The 23,321-nt window shown below is 51.8% G+C and overlaps 1 long non-coding RNA gene across 1 annotated transcript in view; it reads right to left on the minus strand.

The window, feature by feature from the left end:
- Positions 1-23,145, minus strand: part of LOC140394236 (uncharacterized) — a 40,782-nt gene extending 17,637 nt beyond the window's left edge. Inside the window, exon 1 of the long non-coding RNA XR_011935839.1 lies at positions 22,997-23,145. This is a non-coding gene — a long non-coding RNA (uncharacterized lncRNA). The remainder of the gene's footprint in view (positions 1-22,996) is intronic.
- Between the last annotated feature and the right edge of the window lie 176 nt (positions 23,146-23,321).

The raw sequence follows: 23,321 nt of genomic DNA on the forward strand, positions 1-23,321 counted from the left end.
TCGGCCGGTTTTCGGGATATAAACAGAACATGGGGAAGAGCAAAGTTTTTCCGATTCAAGCGAGGCGGCAGGAGAAGAGGCTGAGGGAATTGTCATTTAGAGTAGTGGGGGTGAGCTTTCGAGACCTGGTGGAGAGGGGGTGGGAGCAGCTGCACAAGCTGAATTTGGCTCGGTTGGTGGAACAGATGAAAGGAGATTACAGGAGGTGGGATGCGCTGTCGCTGGCGGAACGGGTGCAGTCGGTGAAGGTGACAGTTCTCCCGAGGTTCTTGTTGTGTTTCAGAATCTCCCGATCTTCATTCCTAAGGCATTTTTAGGAGGGTGAATGCACTGATTTCAAGGTTTGTTTGGGATGGTAAAGCCCCGCGGTGAAGAAGGTGCTGCTGGAGCGGGGTCGGGGGTAGGGCGGGGGGGGGGGGGTTTGGTTGGAGGGTGGGGGGGGGGGGGGGTTGGTTCTCCCAAATTTGATGAATTACTACTGGGCGGTGAATATAGCCATGGTTAGGAAGTGGGTAGTGGGGGAGGGGTCGGTGTGGAAGCAGATGGAGGCAGCCTCTTGTAAAGACTCGAGTTTGGGGGCACTGCTGACAGTGCCTTTGCCATTCTGACTGGCCAGGTACACCACAAGCCCGGTGGTGGTGGTGGCCCTGAGGGTGTGAGGACACTGGCGGCAGCACCTGAGGATGGATGGGGTCTCGGTTTGGGCACCAATTTCAGGGATCATAGGTTGAGGTGTGCAAGGCCTTAGCCTTATACAGTTCAAGGTGGTCCACAGGTCACATATGACTGGGACTAGGATGAGCAGGTATTTTGAAGGGGTGGTGGATAGGTGTGGGTGGTATGCGGTGTGGTAAACCACTGTTGTACTTATATTAGAGGATGTACGGTAGAACCTGCACTACAGGTTCGCCTGTGGCCCCTGCCTGCTGGCTCCGCCCAGGAGGCAGGGTGTAAATATGCATGTCCTCCAGCTTGTAGCCATTTCGCCAGCTGCTGTAGGAGGCCACTCATCTGCTACCAATAAAGCCTCAGTTTGGATTCAACTTTCGTCTTTAGTCAAATTGATCGTGCCTCAGTTTATTGGTATCAGATTGGAAGGATGGACCTCCGTATTAAACCAGATCGCCTGCAGCTGGATCCACACTCAAGCGACGCCAGAAAGGACTTCCAGCACTGGCTAGCTGGAAGCGTATATCAACACGGCGCCAACCCCTGTTCTGGAGGCTCAGAAGATCCAGATCTTATATTCCAGGCTGAGCTCCAAAGTCTTCCCACTGATCCAGAATGCGCCAAACTATGCCAAAGCCATGACTCGACTCAAGGACAATTACGAGCAGAAGACAAACACGCTCTTCGCCAGGCACGCGCTCGCAACTCGTCCTCAACTACCGGGTGAGTCTATAGAAGACTTCTGGAGGGCCCTAATCCCACTAGTCCGGGACTGTGACTGCCAGGACGTTACAGCTAAGGAATACTCAGACCTCCTTATGAGGGAAGCCTTTGTGACTGGAATTGGGTCAGATATTATACTTCAGCGGCTCCTAGAAGGGGCCACGCGCGACCTCGCAGAAACTAAAACACTAGCGCTCTCCATGATGGTCGCCCTGCACAACGTCCAGTCCTACGCCCCCAACCGCGCGGCCCACCCCTCCTACGCTTCATGGACCTCACAGACAGCCGCCCCAGCGGAGGCACTGCCCACCCAATACGCCTCCGCTATACGCCAGCCAGCAAACCCCGGGGGGGCCCCGATGCTACTTTTGCGGCCAGCAAAAGCACCCCCGCCAATGCTGCCCGGCCCGCGCTGCCCTTTGTAAAGCCTGCAGGAAGAAGGGCCACTTTGCCGCGGTGTGCCAGCCCCGCTCAGTGGCCGCGATCGCCCCCCCCCCCCCCAGCCACGGACAATGAGCGCCGCCATCCTCTCCTCCCCCCCAGACCATGTGCGATCAGTGGCCGCCGCCATCTTCCCCTCCGCGCAACACGTGTGTTTCATGGGCGCCACCATCTTGTTCCACCCCCACAGCATGTGTTCCATTGGCGACGCCATTTTGTAACCCCCAAGATCTCCGGGCGCCGCCATCTTGTCTACCCCTCAGCACATGGACACCACCAGCATTCCAAGATCTGAACTCAATGGCCGCCCATTACCCGACGACCAACCAAGGCTCGCCTCCATGTCACTCGACCAGTCTCGCCCACATAACCTGACCAACGCATCCACCAGCGTGAAAGTTGACGGCCATGTCACCTCTTGCCTGCTGGACTCTGGGAGCACTGAGAGCTTTATACACCCAGATACGGTAAGGCGCTGCTCCCTCACGATACACCCCGCCAATCCATTTTGTATCCGAGCTCCATTTTGTTTATGTTACTTCGCTTGTCTTTGGTGTATTGCGTGCAGTTCTGGTCGCTGCATTATAGGAAGGCTGTGGAAGCATTGGAAAGGGTGCAGAGGAGATTTACCAGGATGTTGCCTGGTATGGAGGGATGATCTTATGAGGAAAGGCTGAGGGACTTGAGGTTGTTTTCATTAGAGAGAAGAAGGTTAAGAGGTGACTTAATTGAGGCATACAAGATGATCAGAGGATTAGATAGGGTGGACAGTGAGAGCCTTTTTCCTCGGATGGTGATGGCTAGCATGAGGGGACATAGCTTTAAATTGAGGGGAGATAGATATAGGACAGATCTTAGAGGTAGGTTCTTTACTCAGAGAGGAGTTAGGGCGTGGAATGCCCTGCCTGCAACAGTAGTGGACTCGCTAACATTAAGGGCATTTAAATGGTCATTGGATAAACATGTGGATGATCATGGAATAGTGTAGATGGGCTTTAGAGTGGTTTCACAGGTCAGCGTAACATCGAGGGCCGAAGGGCCTGTACTGCGCTGTAATGTTCTATATAGAATCAAAAAATCTTCCTGGCCTCCGGATCCCATTGCGTAGCGATCCAGGGGTACTGTACGGTCACGCTCACGGTCCAGGACATAGAATTCCACGGCTTCCATCTCTACGTTCTCCCTAACCTCTGCGCTGCACTTATCCTCGGCCTGGATTTCCAGTGCAACCTCCAGAGCCTAACCCTTAAATTCGGAGGACCCTTACCACCCCTTACTGTGTGCGGTCTCGCGACCCTAAAGGTTGACCCACCTTCCCTCTTTGTTAATCTAACTCCAGATTGCAAACCCGTCGCCACCAGGAGCAGATGGTACAGCACCCAGGATATGACCTTCATCAGGTCCGAGGTCCAGCGATTGCTTCGGGAAGGCAGTGTACGGAACAAGGTAGTTGAGCTTGTGGCCCAGATCGTGACTGGCAGGTATGATGTGGTAGGCATCACAGAGACATGGTTGCAGGGGGTTCAGGACTCGCATTTAAACATCCAGGGATTCACAACCTATCGAAAAGACAGAGAGGTGGGCAGAGGGGGCGGGGTTGCCTTGTTAATTAGGAATGAAATTAAATCAATAGCATTAAACGACATAGGGTCAGATGATGTGGAGTCTGTGTGGGTAGAGTTGAGGAACCACAAAGGCAAAAAAACCATAATGGGAGTTATGTACAGGCCTCCTAACAGTGGTCAGGACCGGGGGCACAAAATGCACCACGAAATAGAAAGTGCATGTCAGAAAGGCAAGGTCACAGTGATCATGGGGGACTTCAATATGCAGGTGGACTGGGTAAATAATGCTGCCAGTGGACCCAAGGAAAGGGAATTCATTGAATGCTTACAGGAGGGCTTTTTGGAACAGCTTGTGATGGAGCCCACGAGGGAACAGGCCATTCTGGACTTAGTGTTATGTAATGAGCCAGACTTGATTAAAGATCTTAAAGTAAGGGAGCACTTAGGAGGCAGTGATCATAATATGGTTGAATTCAATCTCCAATTTGAAAGAAAGAAGGTAGAATCAGATGTAAAGGTGTTACAGTTAAATAAAGGTAACTACAGGGGCATGAGGGAGGAACTGACGAAAATCAACTGGGAGCAGAGCCTAGTGGGAAAGACAGTAGAACAGCAATGGCAGGAGTTTCTGGGAGTAATTGAGGACACAGTACAGAGGTTCATCCCAAAGAAAAGAAAGGTTATCAGAGGGGGGATTAGGCAGCCATGGCTGACAAAGGAAGTTAGGGAATGCATCAAAGCAAAAGAGAAAGCCTATAATGTGGCAAAGAGTAGTGGGAAGTCAGAAGATTGGAAAGACTACAAAAACAAACAGAGGATAACAAAGAGAGAAATAAGGAAAGAGAGGATCAAATTTGAAGGTAGGCTAGCCAGTAACATTAGGAATGATAGTAAAAGTTTCTTTAAATACATTAAAAACAAACGGGAGGCAAAAGTTGACATTGGGCCGCTCCAAAATGACGCTGGTAATTTTGTGATGGGAGTCAAGGAAATAGCTGAGGAACTGAATAAGTACTTTGCGTCAGTCTTCACAGTAGAAGACATGAGTAATATCCCAACAATTCCGGAGAGTCAGGGGGCAGAATTGAACATGGTAGCCATCACAAAGGAGAAAGTGCTAGAGAAACTAAGAGGTCTAAAAATTGATAAATCCCCGGGCCCAGATGGGCTACATCCTAGAGTTCTAAAGGAGATAGCTGAAGAAATAGTGGAGGCGTTAGTTATGATCTTTCAAAAGTCACTGGAGTCAGGGAAAGTCCCAGAGGATTGGAAAATCGCTGTTGTAACCCCCCTGTTCAAGAAGGGAACAAGGAAAAAGATGGAAAATTATAGGCCAATTAGCCTAACCTCGGTTGTTGGCAAGATTCTAGAATCCATTGTTAAGGATGAGATTTCTAAATTCTTGGAAGTGCAGGGTCGGATTAGGACAAGTCAGCATGGATTTAGTAAGGGGAGGTCGTGCCTGACAAACCTGTTAGAGTTCTTTGAAGAGATAACAAATAGGTTAGACCAAGGAGAGCCAATGGATGTTATCTATCTTGACTTCCAAAAGGCCTTTGATAAGGTGCCTCACGGGAGACTGCTGAGTAAAATAAGGGCCCATGGTATTCGAGGCAAGGTACTAACATGGATTGACGATTGGCTGTCAGGCAGAAGGCAGAGAGTTGGGATAAAAGGTTCTTTTTCGGAATGGCAACCGGTGACGAGTGGTGTCCCGCAGGGTTCAGTGTTGGGGCCACAGCTGTTCTCTTTATATATTAACGATCTAGATGACGGGACTGGGGGCATTCTGGCTAAGTTTGCCGATGATACAAAGATAGGTGGAGGGGCAGGTAGTATGGAGGAGGTGAGGAGGCTGCAGAAAGATTTAGACAGTTTAGGAGAGTGGTCCAAGAAATGGCTGATGAAATTCAGCTGATGAAGTGCGAGGTCTTGCACTTTGGAAAAAAGAATAGAGGCATGGACTATTTTCTAAACGGTGACAAAATTCATAATGCTGAAGTGCAAAGGGACTTGGGAGTCCTAGTCCAGGATTCTCTAAAGGTAAACTTGCAGGTTGAGTCCGTAATTAAGAAAGCAAATGCAATGTTGTCATTCATCTCAAGAGGCTTGGAATATAAATGCAGGGATGTACTTCTGAAGCTTTATAAAGCATTAGTTAGGCCCCATTTAGAATACTGTGAGCAATTTTGGGCCCCACACCTCAGGAAGGACATACTGGCACTGGAGCGGGTCCAGCGGAGATTCACACGGATGATCCCAGGAATGGTAGGCCTAACATACGATGAACGTCTGAGGATCCTGGGATTATATTCATTGGAGTTTAGGAGGTTGAGGGGAGATCTAATAGAAACTTACAAGATAATGAATGGCTTAGATAGGGTGGATGTAGGGAAGTTGTTTCCATTAGCAGGGGAGACTAGGACCCGGGGGCTCAGCCTTAGAATAAAAGGGAGTCACTTTAGAACAGAGATGAGGAGAAATTTCTTCAGCCAGAGAGTGGTGGGTCTGTGGAATTCATTGCCACAGAGGGCGGTGGAGGCCGGGACGTTGAGTGTCTTTAAGACAGAAGTTGATAAATTCTTGATTTCTCAAGGAATTAAGGGCTATGGAGAGAGAGCGGGTAAATGGAGTTGAAATCAGCCATGATTGAATGGTGGAGTGGACTCGATGGGCCGAATGGCCTTACTTCCACTCCTATGTCTTATGGTCTTATGGCATCATCGAGGCCAGCAACAGCCCCTGGAGAGCTCAAGTGGTAGTGGTTAAATCTGGGGAGAAACACCGAATGGTCGTGGACGACAGCCAGACCATCAACAGGTACATGCAGCTCGACGCGTATCCCCTCCCACACATATCTGACATGATTAACCAGATTGCACAGTACCGGGTCTTCTCAACGGTGGACCTGAAATGCGCCTACCACAAGCTCCACATCCGTAAATCGGACCATCCAAACACCGCCTTCGAGGCAGATGGCCGTCGATATCACTTCCTTAGGGTCCCCTTCGGAGTCACTAACGGGGTCTCGGTCTTCCAAAGGGAGATGGACCGAATGGTCGACCGGTACGGTTTGCGGGCCACGTATCCGTACCTGGACAATGTCACCATCTGCGGCCATGATCAGCAGGACCACAACGCCAACCTCGCTAAATTTCTCCGCACCGGACTTCCGGGTGCGGCGATGACCAGCTGAGTCGCACGTTTCGGCAGCTCCCGGTGGAACGGACTTTTGGGCTCTTAATAAGAGCCCCAACGGCAATTTTAACGGCTAAAAGTACTGTGCGGTGAACCAGAAGGGAATCCCCCCTGGATACGGATGAAAAAAGGAGAGGAAGGTGGCTGGATTGCAGTGGATCCTTTAGAGCAGCGGCAAGGAAGGCAAGCAAAAACCAAGATGGCGTCGGAAGGTGGCAGTTTAATATGGGGCCCTGAACAACACGAGTTTTTGAAACGCTGCGTGGAAGAACTCAAAAAGGAAATGAAGGAGCTGTTGGCCCCGATATTACAGGCGATCGAAGGGCTAAAGGAGGAGCAAAAGACCCAGGAGCGGGAGCTTCGGGTCGTGAAGGCAAAGGCTGCCGAGAATGAGTACGACATACAGGGCCTGGTGGTGAAGACGGAGATGCACGAGGCACACCATAAACGATGTGTGGAAAGGCTGGAGGCGCTGGAGAACAACGCGAGGAACAACCTAAGGATTCTTGGTCTTCCTGAAGGTGCGGAGGGAGCGGACGTCGGGGCATATGTGAGCACGATGCTGCACTCGTTAATGGGAGCGGAGGCCCCAGCGGGTCCGCTGGAGGTGGAGGGAGCATACCGAGTGATGGCGCGAGGACCGAGAGCAGGAGAAATTCCTAGAGCCATAGTGGTGAGATTCCTCCGTTTTAAGGACAGAGAGATGGTTCTTAGATGGGCAAAGAAAACTCGGAGCAGTATGTGGGAGAACGCGGTGATCCGCGTATACCAAGACTGGAGTGCGGAGGTGGCGAGAAGGAGGGCGAGCTTTAATCGGGCCAAGGCGGTGCTTCACAAAAAGAAGATAAAATTCGGAATGCTGCAACCGGCAAGACTGTGGGTCACATATCAAGGGAGGCACCACTACTTTGAGACGGCGGATGAGGCGTGGACTTTTATCGTGGAAGAAAAATTGGAATGAGTGGGTTATCAAATAAAGAACGTTTGAAACAAAGTGGTGGGGCGAGTATGGGGGGCGAAGAGGGGGGTAAAAAGGGGGAAAAGAGGAGTTTTATGTTATTAATCCTGCGATGTGGTAACTTTTCTCTCTTCCACAGGAGGTGGTGGGGGGAGGAAAGGAGGTGGAAGAGATGGGGCGTTGGCCATTGGGGGCGGGGCCAAGGGGGAAGCGCGGGCTCGGTTCCCGCGCTATGATAATCATGGCGGGAATAGGGAAGCAGGAAGGAGGGGGCGTCACACGGTGTGAGCCGAGGTCACGGGGGGAAGCCGAGGTCGGCCAGAGTTTGCTGACTTCTGGGAGCAACATGGGGGGTGTAACTACGCTAGTGGGGGATCTAGCGGGGAGGGTGGGAGGGGGGAATTATTGGGCTGCTGCTGCTGGGGAGAGGGGGGAGCTGGTATGGGGTGGGATGGGCGGGGGGGCACCACCTGGGGGGGGACACAGCTGCGTGGGAACCGGGTGAGGAGCTGGAAAAAGGGGATGGCTAATCGACAAGGAGGGCGGGTAAAAAGCCCCCCAACCCGGCTGATCACGTGGAACGTGAGAGGGCTGAACGGGCCGATAAAGAGGGCACGGGTACTCGCACACCTTAAGAAACTTAATGCAGACGTGGTTATGTTACAGGAAACGCACTTGAAACTGATAGACCAGGTGAGACTACGCAAAGGTTGGGTGGGGCAGGTGTTCCATTCGGGGCTAGATGCAAAAAACAGGGGGGTGGCTATATTAGTGGGGAAGCGGGTAATGTTTGAGGCAAAGACTATAGTGGCGGATAGCAGGGGCAGATACGTGATGGTGAGTGGCAAACTACAGGGGGAGACGGTGGTTTTGGTAAACGTATATGCCCCGAACTGGGATGATGCCAATTTTATGAGGCGTATGCTAGGACGCATCCCAGACCTAGAGGTGGGAAAGTTGGTAATGGGGGGAGATTTCAATACGGTGTTGGAACCAGGGCTGGACAGGTCGAGGTCCAGGACTGGAAGGAGGCCGGCAGCAGCCAAGGTGCTTAAAGATTTAATGGAGCAGATGGGAGGAGTAGACCCGTGGAGATTTAGCAGACCTAGGAGTAAGGAGTTTTCGTTTTTCTCCTATGTCCACAAAGTCTATTCGCGAATAGACTTTTTTGTTTTGGGAAGGGCGTTGATCCCGAAGGTGAGGGGAACGGAGTATACGGCTATAGCCATTTCGGATCACGCTCCACATTGGGTGGACTTGGAGATAGGGGAGGAAACAGAAGGGCGCCCACCCTGGAGAATGGACATGGGACTAATGGCAGATGAGGGGGGGTGTCTAAGGGTGAGGGGGTGCATTGAAAAGTACTTGGAACTCAATGATAATGGGGAGGTCCAGGTGGGAGTCGTCTGGGAGGCGCTGAAGGCAGTGGTTAGTGGGGAGCTGATATCAATAAGGGCACATAAAGGAAAGCAGGAGAGTAGGGAACGGGAGCGGTTGCTGCAAGAACTTCTGAGGGTGGACAGGCAATATGCGGAGGCACCAGAGGAGGGACTGTACAGTGAAAGGCAAAGGCTACACGTAGAATTTGACTTGCTGACAACGGGTACTGCAGAGGCACAGTGGAGGAAGGCACAGGGTGTACAGTACGAATATGGGGAGAAGGCGAGCAGGTTGCTGGCCCACCAATTGAGGAAAAGGGGAGCACCGAGGGAAATAGGGGGAGTGAGGGATGAGGAAGGAGAGATGGAGCGGGGAGCGGAGAGAGTGAATGGAGGCATTTTATAAAAAATTATACGAAGCTCAACCCCCGGATGGGAGGGAGAGAATGATGGGCTTTCTGGACCGGCTGGAATTTCCCAAGGTGGAGGAGCAGGAAAGGGTGGGACTGGGAGCACAGATTGAAATAGAGGAAGTAGTGAAAGGAATTAGGAGCATGCAGGCGGGGAAGGCTCCGGGACCGGATGGATTCCCAGTTGAATTTTACAGGAAATATGTGGACTTGCTCGCCCCGCTACTGATGAGGACCTTTAATGAGGCAAAGGAGAGGGGACAGCTGCCCCCGACTATGTCTGAGGCAACGATATCGCTTCTCCTAAAGAAGGAAAAGGACCCGCTGCAATGCGGGTCCTATAGACCTATTTCCCTCCTAAATGTAGACGCTAAGATTCTGGCCAAGGTAATGGCAATGAGGATAGAGGATTGTGTCCCGAGGGTGGTCCATGAGGACCAAACTGGGTTTGTGAAGGGGAGACAGCTGAATACGAATATACGGAGGCTGCTAGGGGTAATGATGATGCCCCCACCAGAGGGGGAAGCGGAGATAGTGGTGGCGATGGATGCTGAGAAAGCATTTGATAGAGTGGAGTTGGATTATTTGTGGGAGGTGCTGAGGAGATTTGGTTTTGGAGATGAGTTTGTTGGATGGGTGCAGCTGTTGTATAGGACCCCAGTGGCGAGTGTGGTCACGAATGGACGGGGATCTGCATACTTTCGGCTCCATAGAGGGACAAGGCAGGGATGCCCTCTGTCCCCATTACTGTTTGCACTGGCGATTGAGCCCCTGACAATAGCATTGAGGGGTTCCAAGAAGTGGAGGGGAGTACTTAGAGGAGGAGAAGAACACCGGGTATCTCTGTATGCGGATGATTTGTTGTTTATATGTAGCGGACCCGGCGGAGGGGATGCCAGAGATAATGCGGACACTTCGGGAGAATTCTCAGGATATAAACTGAACATGGGGAAAAGTGAGTTGTTTGTGGTGCATCCAGGGGAGCAGAGCAGAGAAATAGAGGACTTTCCGCTGAGGAAGGTAACAAGGGACTTTCGTTACTTGGGGATCCAGATAGCCAAGAATTGGGGTACATTTAAACGCGATTGGTTAAATTTAACGCGATTGGTGGAACAAATGGAGGAGGACTTCAAGAGATGGGACATGGTATCCCTGTCACTGGCAGGGAGGGTGCAGGCGGTTAAAATGGTAGTCCTCCCGAGATTCTTCTTTGTGTTTCAGTGCCTCCCGGTGGTGATCACGAAGGCTTTTTTCAAAAGGATCGAAAAGAGTATCATGAGTTTTGTGTGGGCCGGGAAGACCCCGAGAGTGAGGAAGGGATTCTTACAGCGTAGCAAGGATAGGGGGGGGCTGGCACTACCGAGCCTAAGTGAGTACTACTGGGCTGCCAATATCTCAATGGTGAGTAAGTGGATGGGAGAAGAGGATGGAGCGGCGTGGAAGAGATTGGAGAGGGCGTCCTGTAGGGGGACTAGCCTACAAGCTATGGTGACGGCCCCATTGCCGTTCTCACCGAAGAAATACACCACAAGCCCGGTGGTGGTGGCGACTTTGAAAATTTGGGGACAGTGGAGATGGCATAGGGGAAAGACGGGAGCCTTGGTGGGGTCCCCGATAAGAAATAACCATAGGTTTGCCCCGGGGAGAATGGATGGGGGATTTGGAATATGGCAAAGAGCAGGAGTAACGGAACTGAAAGATCTGTTTGTGGATGGGAAGTTCGCAAGTCTGGGAGCGCTGACCAAGAAATATGGGTTGCCCCAAGGGAATGCATTCCGGTATATGCAACTGAGGGCTTTTGTGAGGCAGCAGGTGAGGGAATTCCCGCAGCTCCCGACGCATGAGGTGCAGGACAGAGTGATCTCAAAGACATGGGTGGGGGACGGTAAGGTGTCAGATATATATTGGGAAATGAGGGACGAGGGGGAGATTATGGTAGATGAGCTGAAAGGGAAATGGGAAGAAGAGCTGGGGGAGGAGATTGAGGAGGGGCTGTGGGCGGATGCCATAAGTAGGGTAAACTCATCGTCCTCGTGTGCCAGGCTAAGCCTGATTCAATTTAAGGTGTTACACAGGGCGCATATGACTGGAGCACGGCTCAGTAAATTTTTTGGGGTAGAGGATAGGCGTGCGAGATGCTCGAGAAGCCCAGCGAATCACACCCACATGTTCTGGTCATGTCCGGCACTACAGGGGTTCTGGGTGGGGGTGACAAAGGTGCTTTCGAAAGTAGTGGGGGTCCAGGTCGAACCAAGCTGGGGTTTGGCTATATTTGGGGTTGCACAAGAGCCGCGAGTGCAGGAGGCGAGAGAGGCCGATGTTTTGGCCTTTGCGTCCCTAGTAGCCCGGCACAGGATACTGTTGATGTGGAAGGAAGCCAAGCCCCCGGGGGTGGAGACCTGGATAAATGACATGGCAGGGTTTATAAAGCTGGAACGGATTAAGTTCGTCCTAAGGGGATCGGCTCAAGGGTTCACCAGGCGGTGGCAACCGTTCGTCGAATACCTCACAGAAAGATAGAGGGAATGGAAATGAGAAGGCAGCAGCAGCAGCCCAGGGGGGGGGGTGGGGTGGGGGTGGGGGGGGGGGGAGGGGGGGGGGAGGAACCAGAAGGAGTCTCAGGGTTATTAATATATATGTATAATATGTATAGGTCGTTGCTATAAATAATTGTATATTGGACTGTTAAATCATATTTTTGGAGAGTGTTTATCTGAGACAAGGCAGTTGCTATTTAGTTTTAGTTTTCGTTTTTGTTATATATTATTTATTCTTTGTTTATAAAACAGGTCATTGTTATTTATACTGTTATATTATTGTGTAAAGGATACACAATGTACTGTGATGGTTGACCAAAAATTTTCAATAAAATATTTTTTTAAAAATAAAAAATTTCTCCGCACCGCTACTCTCCTAAACCTCACTTACAACAAGGAGAAGTGTGTGTGCAGCACAAACCGCTTAGCCATCCTCGGCTACGTGGTCCAGAACGGAGTTTTGGGGCCCGATCCCGACCGCATGCGCACCCTCATGGAGCTTCCCCTCCCCCACTGCCCCACGCCCTCAAACGCTGCCTGGGGTTCTTTTCATATTACGTGCAATGGGTCCCAAACTATGCAGACAAGGCCCGCCCACTCATACAGTCCACCCAGTTTCTCCTGACGGCCTAGGCCCAACAGGCCTGCGCCCGGATCAGAGCTGATATTGCCAAGGCCACAATGCACGCTGTAGATGAAACGCTGCCCTTCCAAGTAGAAAGCGACGCATCAGACGTCGCCCTTGCCGCCACCCTCAATCAGGCAGGCAGGCCCGTGGCCTTCTTTTCCCGCACCCTTCATGCCTCTGAAATTCGGCAATCATCCGTCGAAAAAGAGGCAGGAGCTATCGTTGAAGCTGTGCGGCATTGGAGACATTACCTGGCCGGCAGGAGATTCACTCTCCTCACTGACCAATGGTCGGTAGCCTTTATGTTCAACAACACACAACGGAACAAGATCAAAAATGATAAAATCTTGCGGTGGAGAATCGAGCTCTCCACCTATAATTACGAGATTAGGTATCGCCCTGGCAAACTCAACGAGCCCCCATACGCCCTATCCCGAGGTACATGTGCCAGCGCACAGGTAGACCGACTCCGGACCCTGCACGACAGCCTTTGTCACCCAGGGGTCACACGGTTGTACCACTTCATTAAGACACAGAGTTTTCCCGACTCCGTCGAGGAAGTAAGGACAATCACCAGGGACTGCCAGGTCTGTGCGGAGTGCAAGCCGTACTTCCACCGGCCGGACCGAGTGCACCTGGTGAAGGCTCCCGCCCCTTTGAACGCCTCAGCATGGACTTCAAAGGCCCCCTCCCCTCCACCGATCGTCACACGTATTTCCTCAGTGTGATCGACAAATACTCCCGGTTCCCCTTCGCCATCCCTTGCCCCGACATGACGTCTGCCACTGTCATTAAAGCCCTCAATTCGATCTGCACTCTGTTCGGTTTCCCCACCTACATCCACAGTGACAGGGGTTCCTCATTCACGAGTGATGAGCTGCGTCAGTTCCTGCTCATCATGGGTATCGCCTCCAGCAGAACGACAAGCTACAACCCCCGGGGAAACGGACAGGTAGAAAGGGAGAATGGGACGGTATGGAGGGCCGTCCAGCTGGCCCTATGGTCCAGAAATCTCACGGCCTCCCACTGGCAAGAGGTCCTCCCTGATGCACTACATTGCATTCGCTTGTTACTCTGCACTGCCACTAACAATACACCGCATGAACGTCTTTTTGCCTTCCCCAGGAAGTCCACATCCGGGGTGTCGCTCCCGACTTGGCTCACAGCTCCGGGAACCGTGCTTCTCCGTAAACATGTGCGGCTCCACAAGGCGGACCCGTTGGTGGAAAGGGTGCACTTGCTCCACGCAAACCCCCAGTACGCCTACGTGGCGTTCCCCGACGGCCGCCAGGATACCGTCTCCCTCAGGGTCCTGGCACCAGCAGGTTCCACCCCCACACCACCCCCGTTGCCCCTTTTGGCTTGTTTTGATTTATGGTTGTTTCTGTTGTGTAAAAATATAAATGCCTCAATAAAATATTTTTCAGAAGAAAAGAAGTGCTTCCTGAATGATCCAACCCTAATTTTTAGGTTATGCCCCCTAGTTTTAGAAACTCCAATTGGTGGAAATGGTTTATCTTTATCTATCCTGTGTATTCCTGTTAATACCTTGAAGATTTTGATCAGATCACCCCATAACCTTCTAAATTCCAGTTAAAACAGGCCTAATTTGTGTAATCTCTCCTTGTACATTAACCCCTGTAGTCCAGTGATCATTTTTGTAAACTTACGTTGCACTTCCTCCAAGACCAATATATCCTTCCTTTTTTTTAAAATGTGTTTTATTAAGAATTTTTCAATAACAATATTTTCTACCTTACAGACAACCCTGCCCCCCCCCCCCCCCCCCCCCCCCACCGTAACAAAAAAAAAAGAAAAAAGAACTCGCGTGGCAAGACATGAACATGGCAAGTCAATAAGATACAAAACTTTGTACAGTGGATTCTTCCCGTACATGTCAGTTTCCGGATCCAACCATGTGTTTTCTTGCTCAAATGCCCCCCAGAAACCCCCCCCCCCTTCCCTCCCCCCCCCCCCTCAACCGATGTGCCCCCCTCCCCCCGCCCCTGGGTTGCTGTTGCTGCTCTCCGGCCTTCCTCTAACGCTCCGCGAGATGGTCTAGGAACGGTTGCCACCGCCTGTAGAACCCCTGCGCAGACCCTCTCAAGGCAAACTTTATCCTTTCCAACTTGATAAACCCTGCCATATCATTTATCCAGGCCTCCACGCTGGGGGGCTTCGCCTCCTTCCACATTAGCACGATCCTTCGCCGGGCTACTAGGGACGCAAAGGCCAGAATGTCGGCCTCTTTCGCCTCCTGCACTCCCGGCTCGGCCACTACTCCAAATATTGCTAGCCCCCAGCCTGGCTTGACCCGGGCTTTCACCACCTTAGATATTGTTCCCGCCACTCCCCTCCAGAACCCCTCCAGTGCCGGGCATGACCAAAACATATGGACATGGTTCGCCGGACTCCCTGAACATCTTCCGCATCTGTCCTCCACCCCAAAGAACCTACTCAGCCTCGCCACCGTCATATGCACTCTATGAACCACCTTAAATTGTATCAGGCTAAGCCTGGCACACGAGGAAGAGGAATTAACCCTTCTTAGGGCATCAGCCCATAGCCCCTCCTCAATCTCCTCCCCCAGCTCCTCCTCCCATTTACCCTTCAGCTCCTCTCCTCTTTCATCTCCTGGTATATCGCCGACACCTTGCCCTCCCCGACCCATACGCCCGAAATCACCCTATCTTGAAACCCCTGTGCCGGGAGTAGCGGAAATTCCCTCACCTGCCGCCTCACAAACGCCCTCACTTGCATGTACCTGAAGGCATTTCCCGGGGGTAGCCCAAACATCTCCTCCAGCGCTCCTAAGCTCGCAAACGTCCCGTCAATGAACAGGTCCCCCATTCGTCTAATCCCTACCCGATGCCAGCTCTGAAATCCCCCGTCCATCCTTCCTGGGACAAACCGATGGTTGTCTCTAATCGAGGACCACACCGAGGCTCCCGTCGCACCCCTATGCCATCTCAACTGCCCCCAGATCCTTAGCGTTGCCGCCACCACCGGGCTCGTGGTATACCTTGTCGGCGAGAGCGGCAGCGGTGCCGTCACCAGCGCCCCCAGGCTTGTTCCTTTGCAGGACGCCATCTCCAACCTCTTCCACGCCGCCCCCTCTCCCTCCATCACCCACTTACGGATCATTGCCACGTTGGCTGCCCAATAGTAACCCTCCAAATTCGGCAACGCCAACCCTCCTCTGTCTCTGCTACACTCCAAGAACCCCCTCCTTACCCTCAGGGTCTTGCTTGCCCACACAAATCCCGTAATGCTCCTGCTTACCCTCTTAAAAAAGGCCTTAGTGATCACAATTGGGAGGCATTGGAATACAAAAAGAAATCTCGGGAGGACCACCATTTTAACCGACTGTATCCTACCCGCCAGCGAGAGTGGCAACATGTCCCACCTTTTAAAATCCTCCTCCGTCTGTTCCACCAACCGCGACAAATTAAGTTTGTGCAGTGCCCCCCAGCTCCTAGCTACCTGAATCCCCAAGTATCGAAAGCTCCTTTCCGCCCTCCTCAACGGTAGGTCGTCTATCCCTCTTCCCTGGTCCCCCGGATGGATCACAAAGAGCTCACTCTTTCCCATATTGAGCTTATAGCCCGAGAAATCTCCAAACTCCCGTAGGATCTGCATAACCTCAACCATCCCCTCCACTGGATCCGTCACATACAGCAACAGGTCGGCTGCGTACAGCGACACTCGATGTTCCTCTCCACCTCGAACCACCCCCTTCCATTTCCCCGACTCCCTTAACGCCATGGCCAAAGGTTCAATTGCTAATGCAAACAGCAGAGGGGACAGGGGGCACCCCTGCCTCGTCCCTCGATACAGCCAGAAATACTCCGACCTCTGCCGATTCGTGACCACACTCGCCACCGGGGCTTTATACAGAAGCTTAATCCAACTGATAAACCCTCCCCCGAACCCAAACCTCCTCAACATTTCCCAGAGATACTTCCACTCTACCCGATCGAAGGCCTTCTCCGTGTCCATGGCTGTCACTATCTCCGCTTCTCCCTCCACCGATGGCATCATTATCACATTTAGGAGCCTTCGCACATTAGTATTTAACTGCCTACCCTTTACGAATCCCATCTGGTCCTCATGAATCACCCCCGGGACACAGTCCTCAATCCTCATGGCCAACATTTTGGCCAGCAACTTAGCGTCTACATTAAGGAGCGAGATCGGTCTATACGACCCACATTGCAGTGGGTCCTTATCCCGCTTCAAGATCAAAGAGATCGTCGCCTCCGACATTGTCGGGGGCAGGGTCCCCCCCTCCCTTGATTCATTGAAGGTCCTTACCCGCAACGGGGCTAACAGGTCTACATATTTCCTGGAGAACTCCACCGGGAACCCATCCGGCCCCGGGCCTTCCCTGCCTGCAAGCTCCCCAGTCCTTCAACCAGCTCCACCACCCCAATTGGCGCCCCCAAACCAGCCACCTCCTGCACCTCCACCCTTGGGAACCTCAACTGATCCAAGAATCGCCACATCCCCTCTTTTCCCCCCTGGGGGTTGGGACCTATACAGTTCCTCATAAAAGGCCTTAAAAGCCTCATTCACTTTCCCTGCCCTCCGCACCGTAGTTCCCCTGCCATCTTGGACTCCACCTATTTCCCTCGCTGCCATCCTCTTACGGAGCTGGTGTGCCAGCATCCGGCTCGCCTTCTCCCCATATTCGTATATCGCCCCCTGTGCCTTCCTCCACTGTGCCTCTGCCTTCCCTGTGGTCAACAGGTCGAACTCCGTCTGGAGAAGTCGTCTCTCTCTGAGTAGTCCCTCATCCGGAGCCTCTGCGTAGCTCCTGTCCACCCTTAAAATCTCCCCCACTAACCTCTCCCTTTCCCTGCCCTCTCTCTTCGCCCTGATGGAGATAAACTCTCCCCTGACCACCGCCTTCAGCGCCTCCCATACTACTCCCACCTGCACCTCCCCGTTGTCGCTAGCCTCCAGATACCTTTCGATACACCCCCGCACCCTCCCGCACACCTCCTCGTCTGCCAGCAGTCCCACATCCAACCTCCACAACGGGCGTTGGTCCCTCTCCTCCCCCAACTCCAGCTCCACCCAGTGCGGGGCATAGTCTGAAATGGCTATGGCCGAATACTCCGTTCCCTCCACTTTCGGGATCAATGCCCTGCCCAGAACCAAAAAATCTATCCGGGAGTAGGCCTTATGAACGTGGGAGAAAAAAGAAAATTATCTGGCCAAAGGCCTGGCAAAACTCCACGAATCTACTCCCCCCATCTGATCCATAAACCCCTTAAGCACCTTGACCGCAGCCGGCCTCTTCCCCGTCCTAGATCTGGAACGATCTAATGCTGGGTCCAGCACCGTGTTAAAATCCCCACCCATTATCAAACTCCCTACCTCCAGGTCCGGAATACACCCAACATCCGTTTCATGAATCCAGCATCGTCCCAGTTTGGGGCATATACATTCACCAGTACCACCTCCGTCCCATGCAACCTACCACTCACCATCACGTATCGACCTCCCTTGTCCGCTACTATGTTTTTGGCCACAAACGACACCCCTTTCCCACCAGTATTGCCACCCCTCTATTCTTCGCATCCAGCCCCGAATGGAACACCTGTCCCACCCATCCCTTCCTTAACCTGACCTGATCTGCCACCTTCAGATGTGTCTCCTGAAGCATGGCCACGTCTGCCTTCAGTCCCTTCAGGTGCGCGAACACTCGGGCCCTCTTAACCGGCCCATTTAGGCCTCTCACATTCCACATGATCAGCCGGATTGGGGGGTTACCTACCCCCCCCCCCCCCCCCCGCCGACTAGCCATCCCCTATCTTAGGCCAGTCCCGTGCTCGCGCCTCCCGCACCCTCCAGTCCCCCAGGTGGGGGACCCCCGCCCGACCACCTCTTCCATTTTCAGTTCCCCCTCGGACAGTGCAGCAGCAACCCTAAACCCCCCCGCCCTCCCCCCGCTAGATCCACATCTAGCTCTTTTGCTCCCCCCATATTACTTCTGTGAGTCAGCTGACTTCTGCTGACCCCGGCTTCCCCCGCCTTCCCGTTGAGCTCCCCCGTGTGGGAATCTCTCCTCCTCCTTACCTTCCTCCATTCCCCCCCCCCCTTTTTTGGTCGCGGGAAAAAGCCCGCGCTTTCCTGAGCCAGCCCCGCCCCCTATGGCACAGCTCCTATTGCGGCCATTATCCCAGTTCCCTCATCCCGAGTCTCACCTCCCTCCAGCACCGACGCCCACATTCCCCATCATCATCATCTTGTCTACAGAAAAGAAAAAAGGAAATTTTAGGAATTTTAACCAGGACTCTACCCACATCCCCATCCATCATCCCACCCATGCAATATTCTTTACCCATATTTACAACCCCCTGTACAACCACATCTCCTCAGTTCGAGTCCAGTTTTTCCATCTGAATAAAGGTCCAAGTCTCTTCTGGCGTTTCAAAATAATGGTGTCGGTCCTGATAAGTAACCCACAGTCGCGCAGGCTGCAGCATGCCAAACGTGACTCTTTTTTTATGCAGCACCGCCTTGGGCCGGTTGAAGTCATCTCTCCTCTTTGCCACCTCCGCGCTCCAATCCTGGTATACTCGATCACCACGTTCTCCCATCTACTGCTCCGCACCTTCTTTGTCCGCGAACCGGTGGAACCTTGCCACTATCGCCCTTGGCAGCTCATTTGCCTTGGATCTCCTCGCCAGGACCCGATGAGCTCCTTCCAGCTCCAGGGGGCTCGGGGAGGCCTCCGCACCCATCAGCGAATGGAGCACCGTACTCACGTACGCCCCGGCATCAGCTCCCTCCACTCCTTCGGGAAGACCCAGAATCCGGAGGTTATTCCTTCTCAACCTGTTCTCCAGGACCTCAATTCTCTTGGCCCACCTCCTGTGCACCGCCTCGTGCGCCTCCATTTTTACCGCCAGGCCCAGGATCTCGTCCTCGTTGGTATTCACTTTCTCATTCACCACACGAAGCTCTACCGCCTGGGTCTTCTGGGTCTCCTTCAGCCCCTCGATCGCCAACAGCATTGACGCCAGCACCTCCTTTTTCAGCTCCTCCACACATCGCTTGAGGAACTCCTGCTGGTCTGGCCCCCACGCTGCTCGCTCTCCGCCATCTTGTCTTTTTCCCCTCGTTTTAGTCTCTGCTCCAGGGCCTCTTTCCTCGTCGCTCCACCGCTAATCTCTGCCATATATTGTGAGGGGGGACCTCACTGCACCTTCCCACACGGGATTAAATCAAAATAGCTCCGTTGGGGCTCCTCTGGAGAGCCCGAAAGTCCGTAGTCGCGGGAGCTGCCGAAACGCGCGGCTTAGCTCCGCATCGCCGCAACCGGAAGTCCAATATATCCTTCCTAAAGTGTCGTGCCCAGAACTACTCAGGGTACTCCAAGTGGGGTCTAACCAGTGTTTTGTACAGCTGCAGCATAGCTTCTATGTCTTTATACTCCAATCCTCTATATATAAAGGTTAGCATCCATGAGCCTTTTTGATTATTTTCTGCATTTGTTCATGGCATTTTAAAGATCTATGCACCTGAATCTCAAGTCTCTTTGGACATGCACTGCACTTAACCTCTTCCCATTTAGAAAGTTCTCTGTTCTATCCTTTTTTGGTCCAAAATGGATAACCTCACATGTCCCCACTTTTATCCACTTTTATCCTCACTCTCGTTATGTTTGAAAAGTCACAAGTCCCCTACACCCAAAAGGAATTATGCTTTTTAAAATCCCAGCCAAGAGCCTTCAATTTTATGAAGAACTCCGCTGATGTTAGCTGTCAGAGTGTCTCAAAACCCTGAAGGATAACTTGAAACACTGGTTCTTAGTGGTGTATATTTGTTTGGGATAATGTGAGGAACAATGTATAACCCAGTGAGGAACCAGTCCAGTCTCTAGATGCCTGTTAATCTTGTTACTGGGCATCTCATTATTCCTCTAGATGCCTGCTAGTCTTGTTATTTGTCTCTTATTTTGTTTTCATCTTAACTTCAGTTAACCTCATTAATTTCCCAAATTCCTAACAATATGACAAAGAGGTTGTTTTCATTTATATAAAAGAAAAATACTGAGGATGCTCGAGATCCAAAATAAAAACACGAGGTGCACCTTTCGAAGATGATTCATATTGGACACGAAAGGTTAACTTTTTCTCTCTGTGTAGATGTTGTGTCAAACTTGCCGAGTTTTTCCAGCATTTTCTATTTTTATTGCTTTTATTATTGTAAGTATCAAAGAGCAGCACCTCAGAATAGAACACACTGCATGGAGAAAAGTTGAATTTAATGCACTTTCTGTAATATTCAATTTAAAATGTTTTGTGATGTACTTTTACTCATTTTACAAGTATGGTTTTGTGAAACTATTTGACCACCTTGAATTTGCAAGGGCAGCATGGCCAGTGACGTGGGTTCAATTCCAGCCTTGGGTGACTGTGTGGAGTTTGTACATTCTCCCTGTGTCTGCATGGGTTCCCTCTGGATGCTCTGGTTTCCTCCCACAGTCCAAAGACGTGCAGGTTAGGTGGATTAGCACCCCACTTAACTTTTAGGGCAGCACGATGGCACAAGTGGATAGCACTGTGGCTTCACAGCGCCAGGGTCCCAGGTTTGATTCCCCGCTGGGTCACTGTCTGTGTGGAGTTTGCACGTTCTCCCCGTGTCTGCGTGGGTTTCCTCCGGGTGCTCCGGTTTCCTCCCACAGTCCAAAGACGTGCAGGTTAGGTAGATTGGCTATGATAAATTGCCCTTAGTGACCAAAAATGTTAGGAGGGGTTATTGGGTTACGGGGATAGAATGAAAGTGAGGGCTTAAGTGGGTCGGTGCAGACACGATGGGCCAAATGGCCTCCTTCTGCACTGTATGTTCTAAGTCCACACGCGTAACCCAGTAACCCCACCTAACCTTTTTGGACACTAAGGGCAATTTAGCATGACCAATCCACCTAACCTGCACATCTTTGGACTGTGGGAGGAAACCGGAGCACCCGGAGGAAACCCACGTAGACACAGGTAGAACATGCAGACTCTGCACAGTGACAAAAGCTGGGAATCGAACCTGGGACCCTGGAGCTGTGAAGTAACTATGCTAACCACTGTGCTACCGTGCTGTCCCTGGTTACAGACATCAGGAGGGGTGGGGTGGGGGAATGCGTGGGCCTAGGTAGGGTGGTCTTTTAGAGGGTCGATTCTGACTTGATGAGCCGAATGGCTTCCTTCTGCACTGTAGTGGTTGTATGATTCTAAGCCAGTTTGTGTGTCTATATAAGATGTCAGTCATAAACTGGCAGTTGCACAACACATTTGAGCCTGAATCAAGAGGAATTGTTCAACTGCATTTAAAAAGTTTCTGAACAGCCAACATCACCAGTTAAATCAAACAGAGACGAGCAGGTAGGAAATGTACACAGGTGACCACAGTAGGTGCATCTATAGGTGAGGGGCTTCATTGCAGCTGCAAAAAAACATTGTGGGCTCCATAATACGTCAAATCGCTCCACATCCACAACAGCATCAGACCCAGGGTTATCCATATCTGGGGTTGATCCCTAGTCTGGGGAAGGTTATCATAGATTATCATAGAATTTACAGCGCAGAAGGAGGCCATTCGGCCCATCGAGTCTGCACCAGCTCTTGGAAAGAGCACCCTACCCAAGGTCAACACCTCCACCCTATCCCCATAACCCAGTAACCTCACCCAACACTAAGGGCAATTTTGGACACTAAGGGCAATTTATCATGGCCAATCCACCTAACCTGCACATCTTTGGACTGTGGGAGGAAACCGGAGCACCCGGAGGAAACTCACGCACACACAGGGAGGATGTGCAGACTCCACACAGACAGTGACCCAAGCCAGAATCGAACCTGGGACGCTGGAGCTGTGAAGCAATTCTGCTGTCCACAATGCTACCGTGCTGCCCTGACTGACATCAGAACTCAAAAAAAGTTGGCATCTCAGCTCTTCCAGGTGTGAAAGATGAACAGCAAGGCTGCTTTTTCCACATTCTATAATTCTGTTTGCATCAATTTCATGTTCTGACAACGGAGACATTTCCCCCAGCCGTTCAAACTGAAAGGACAATATTACCCGCCCACTCATTCGCTTCTATTGGGTAGGTGTGCGTGATTGACAGCGCATGGCCAATAACACAATGGCGACAACGCAGAATCGCCAAGCAGAAACTTATAGCCAGGTTCCGCACACATGAGTGCGGCCTCAACCGGGACCTGGGATTCATGTCACATTACAATCATCCCCCACCATCTGGCCTGCAAAATCCTACCAACTGTCCTAGATTGAGACAATTCACACCTCTTTAACCTGGGGTTACCCCATCTCTGGATCTGTAAAGATTTAATCACCTGCTAATGCTCGCATTCCAAGCATTGTCTGGCATCTTTGAATCTGTCTATATATGTGTTTCTGGAACATACCTCTTCATTCACCTGAGGAAGGAGCAGCGCTCCGAAAGCTAGTGACATCGAAACAAACCTGTTGGACTTTAACCTGGTGTTGTAAGACTTCGTACTGTGCTCACCCCAGTCCAACGCCGGCATCTCCACATCATGGCCAATAAAGTTAAGAGGGTAGGGACGATTTGATTGACAGCGAACTAGACCAATCAGGCGATGGGATACCGGAGGGTGTGGCCTTTGGAAGGAGCTTCCGGGTGGCTGGGCATGGCCTTGCTCCTGTTGGATAAATGAGCGTGAGTGACAGTTGGATAGTCCAATCAGACGCACCGTAGAGAAGGCGGTGGGTGGGACCGCGCGAGAGCTGGAGCGGTTCGCCTGGTGGGTGGGAATAGCACGCCTGA

The sequence above is a fragment of the Scyliorhinus torazame genome, chromosome 2 (genome assembly GCF_047496885.1).
Source record: "Scyliorhinus torazame isolate Kashiwa2021f chromosome 2, sScyTor2.1, whole genome shotgun sequence".
In the NCBI taxonomy this organism is placed as follows: domain Eukaryota; kingdom Metazoa; phylum Chordata; class Chondrichthyes; order Carcharhiniformes; family Scyliorhinidae; genus Scyliorhinus; species Scyliorhinus torazame.